Raw genomic sequence first — 5,105 nt, forward strand, 5'->3', positions numbered from 1 at the left:
GGGGAGAAACAAGCAGGTGCTCGGTCGCGAGCTCGGAGCGTTGTGAATCTCGCAGGGAAGTCTGAGTTCTGAGGCACGGAGGTGGCGTGGCCCTGGGCACGCTGCTGTGCTGCAGGGGGCAGTGGGTGGCAGCAGTACCCGAGCTCACAGCTGAGGTGTAGGTGTGCATGGAGCTCCCCGTGATGCGTGTAACGTTTTGGAAGCGAACTGACTACTTTTCAACGCGCCACCGTGACAGCCAGTGTTAGATTTGTTTTCAGACCAGCTCCAAAGCACAACTACTGCTTTCCTCTCGCTGTTTTCCAGTTCCCATATTTAAGGACACGCAAGCTGCAACCTCCCGGTCACAGTTCCTGGCTGCCAAATTTATACCTGTTTTCTTCAACTGTACCTTTTTGATATTTAGGATTTTTAAATTTCTGTAAAGTAGATTTTTGTAGATTGTACTGAGTGCTCACTGCCATTGTGGAACGGTATATAATTGTATAATTCCTGTGTGTAAACCGAATGCTTGGGCTTTCAATACAGTATTCATATAAAGCAATAAACATCAATGTTACGAAACATCTGAGTACGTTCTTATCAGCATTGGCCCTTTCTGCCTTTGGGTTCACGGACCTGCAGTCAGGAGAGGACCCGTGAGCACTCTTGCTGAGGATTGCTGTGGGTCCCCGCTGCAGGGACGACGTGCTGCAGCTGGGTGTCCGCGGTGCTGTTTCTTGGAGGCGTTTGCAGGGAGTGAGAGCCTCTGGAGGTCCGCAGAAGGCAAACTGCATTGAGGCGAATTCAGTGCGCCTGGCTGTGCGGCACGGAGCCGAGGACTGATGCTGGAAGCAGCGAAGGAGGCGGTGACGTCGTTTGTTTTTGGGGGGGTGGTGGTGGATGTACTTGGTCAATGAGAACAGCGTTCTTTTCCTAAGTTTAGAGCCCCCTGCGCAGTGGGGAGGCACATGGAGACAGAACCTGAGGGATGAGCAGCCCCGCTGTGGGAATGTCACCGTTTAAGGTCAGTGATCCTGACAGCAGAGGGAGCTGATATTCCCTGCCTCATCCCAATCCCACGTGTAAGCTCGCAGACAGACTTCTGCCACCCGTTCTGTGCTCAGCAAATCCCGTTGCAAAGTGCCAGACACAAATCAGGACGCAGTCCTCGTGGGAACATCGCCTCTGCGCTGTCCATCTCAAAGCGTTATTTGGCCCTACTCCATCTGAGGTCCACCGTCACCTCCAAGTCATTTTCTGCCCGCGCCGTGCCGCCCTGTGCTGGATGATTTTGCCCCACGAGTCCGCAATTTCGTGTACCCCTCCCGGCCGGCAGAGGGCGCTGTCGCACCGGGAACGCGCAGCATCCGCAGCCGCGTTCCTGCGCGACCCAGCGCTGCTGAGCGAAACCATCACCTCCCGATTCCTGCGCTCTGCTGGGACGTTGGGCTGAGCTGGGACATTGGGCTGAGCTGGGACATTGGGCTGAGCTGGGACATTGGGCTGAGCTGGGACGTTGGGCTGAGCTGGGACGTTGGGCTGAGCTGGGACATTGGGCTGAGCTGGGACATTGGGCTGAGCTGGGACGTTGGGCTGAGCTGGGACGTTGGGCTGAGCTGGGACGTTGGGCTGAGCTGGGACATTGGGCTGAGCTGGGACGTTGGGCTGAGCTGGGACATTGGGCTGAGCTGGGACATTGGGCTGAGCTGCTCCTGCGGTGCCCTCAAAACCTCCACTCTCTCACCGGTTTCTTCTACGTCAGGGTATCAGCTTGTACATTTTTCTTCTGGCTTCGTTTTTAACCTAACAAACTTGGGATTTTTTTTATCTTGTTCCTTTTAGAGTCACACGTTATAAGCTTTCCTTTTAACCTCCGCCTTTATTCTGAGTGAATGATGAGCAGCTCCAGCGTTAATTTCAAATCTCGAGGAGGTAAAGCTTTAGAACAAGCAAATGCCGCAAACCAGTGCACTGAGTGCTCCAGTGACACCCCAGAGATTCGTGCTTCAGGAGTCTTTGCTCCTTCCTGGCCCAAAGTTGGAAAGTGCTGTAATGCTGGTACCGCCCCTGCAGGGCACAGCGGGCTGAGGGCTGCATCCCTCGGTCTCTGTATTGGACCCATCCTGGCAGGGATTCCTCAGCAAGTGTGCTACAGGAAACAGAGGGAATGGATGCAGTGCACCAGTTCTGCTTTGTTTCTCATCCTCTTGAAACGCCTCCATGGCCCCCACATGGTGCAAACCGTCGCAGTGAGGCTGTGCAGGGACCTCATGAAATCTCCCTGAGTAGCAGAAGTTTTTCAGCATGATGTGATCTCCAAAGAAGGTAATGATCTTTGCCCATAGTGCTTCGGGGAACAAAATAAGTTACATATTTATAAGGTAAATCAAGTAGGTGTCAGGGTAGTTGTGTATGAGGCAGCTGATATTATCCACAGATAGTTTTTTTCCTTCTCCTATTTTGCTTACTTAAGGCTTTTCAAGTCTCGTTTCAGAAGAGGTGGGCTCAAGTTGTTTCTGACAGTCATCCTTGCTCTCTAAGGCACTTGCCTGTCAGGATTGTGGGTTTTTTCTTCCTGATATTCATCAAAAACTTTATTTCATCCCATTTCCCCAAGAGATACTTAAAAGTTTCCTAGTTCTTTTAACACACATGTTTCTGCGCAAGATCTTTGGAGCCACTCCCTTCACTTGTTTAATATATATATATATATTTGTATTACTTACTTTTATCTTTGCTTACTAATCAGTCCCAGTGCTCTTTTCTGAACTTCTGGCCCTGAGTTGCGTTTTATTAATAACTTACAAAGATGCTGAAGAGCCACACGAGGTTCTCCATCAAGGTAAATAACTGTATACTCGTGAGACAGACCCCCACTGATCCCACAGTTATCTCGTTGGGAATCTTAACAAGGAATGAGAGCCCATGCTGACATGGGCCTCACTCCGTGCAGGTCCCACAGCCAGGATCTTGCCTTCAGATGTTACGGTGCTGGGGTGTCCTCATCCAGCAGTCCCAGCTCAATGACTGACTGCACTCCTCGTTTAGTGCTTCCCATGCACTCCTGAACAATCCTTGGTGTTGGATGCTGACACATATGTTTTTCCTACCAACATGAGTGCTCTGATGGTTGGGTTTTTGGGTGATGCCCAAACTTGCTCTTCTTTTTTTTCTGAACCCATACAACTTTGACTCTTTACACAGAATAAACCAAAATCTTGCAGACAATACAAAACTCTTATGATGATGCATTTCTTTCTGTAGAATACTGTAACTTACAACAAAATCTGCTTTAAACAACAACAAAAAAGCATGGGTGTTTTTTGGTGCTCTAGGAATATCAGAATACATCTGTACCTCTCAGAGTCTTATCAGTTTCTTTTTACTTCTGTTCTTTTGATTATTTATTCCTTTCTACATTCTCTTTGACTTTCAACTCAGTCAAAGAGCTGTGCTGCGTGTACCAAAGGCCTTCCTCTTCAGATCTCTCTTTCTAACTGCGGGTCTTGGCTGTCATGTTTAGATATGTGTACTCAAAGGGGTCCGTGTGTGGCAAGGACTAGGACTTGGTGCAGAACATCTGTTTAGAGATGATGCAGTTACACTGCTAAAATAGAAAACTTGGCTGCGTGATCTTAAAGGCCTTATTCTCTAAACACAGAAGTTCTGCACTCCTGAGGTACAATGGGGGAGCGTTCACCGAGCCTTCAGGCAGGGTTTCTCACTCAGAGGAAATATCCTCCATAAGCACACAGAGCTCTCTCGTCTCTCTGCATATGAACCTGGAGAATTACGAAGTTTGAGAGCTAAATTATTCTGCAGTTGCTACGTTACCATCTTTTAAACATAAATATTTTTGTCCTGCCAATTCAAAATGCTGACAGCAGAGGTTCACCTATACGTATCATTAAGTTGTTGCATAATTTTTCATAATATCACCTTTCAATTTAGGAACTTAATGAAAAACATCAACCTAATCCTTGCCTTTTTCTCAACATCTTTGTAAAAGGGGCAGCAAAAGACACACACCCTGCCAATAAGGCCTCAGCCATGGACTAGCCACGGCTTTCTGCAGCAACCCAAGTACAAACAGGAATTCAAAAACAACCTAAACTTCTTCAGACTTTGGAAACTTCAGAGTTTGATAGCAACCCTTCTCTTCATGAGTACGTAGTGAGGATCTTCCCTGTTAGCATCTGATTTATTTCATCTGAGAGCATGCCTGCACAGCTGCTAGCAGTAGAAATTCCTCAGCCTAGCAGTAGCGAAACAGAACAGAATGAGGCTGGGCTTCTAGGATGTTTGACTGGAATTTTTATTTCTATAGAGGCAAGGACATAATAATGTCTTCTCTCTGACTTAACTCTCAGTAAAAAACGAACTACTATTTTTAATTCCATAAAGCCTGTGTTTTCTGTTTCTGCTGAAGGAAAGCAGAAATGCTAAGTCATGGCTTGAAGCAGTGATTGAGCACCTGGAGGGAAGGCGGAGCCAGCCCAGGGGAACTCAGCTGCATGCCATTTATCTGAGTGACCAGAAGGGCTGGAGCCAGGCCACCCAGGCCTCATTTAAGGGTTGGTGGTGGAGGCAAGGTATCTTGCTTGAGATTGCTGCATACCTGAGGTCTTTTGATAGCAAGCAGTATCTCTCCCTTATTTTTGTGGTTGTTGAGCAAAGCCTTGCTTGCTGCAGCCAAGGATGGAGGAGCAGATGAGCTTTCTTTCAGGCTGTCTGATATATCTGTGCTCTCCCAAACAATGTGCAATAAGAATCTGAGCTTTCTGTGAGCAACCTGGCATGGTTGTGTAGGGAGGAGAAGCACGCTTCCAGCTCTCAGGTGTGATAGTATGAGCTGCCTATCCTGCGGTGTGCTGTTCTCTTGCTCTGTGTCTTCTGACCTGGGTAAGTATTGTACTGATTCTGAGTGTTTATGTGCTGCTTTGCTATTAGATCTGGCTTTGATTTTGGTGTTATCTTGACCCGTGATTTTGGTCAGTTCCCAACCTGCAGGAACAAATGACCAGTTTTTTCTCTTCCCAACTGGGCTGTGAAAAAACAGCTCATCTGGGATGGTAACTGCTTCAACTCATGTGTCCATCCCTCAGAAAAGCTGGGTTTGATCT

The sequence above is a fragment of the Cyrtonyx montezumae genome, unplaced genomic scaffold, assembly GCF_038088225.1.
Source record: "Cyrtonyx montezumae isolate F1298 unplaced genomic scaffold, pur_monq_1.0 scaffold_6, whole genome shotgun sequence".
NCBI classification, from domain to species: Eukaryota; Metazoa; Chordata; class Aves; order Galliformes; family Odontophoridae; genus Cyrtonyx; species Cyrtonyx montezumae.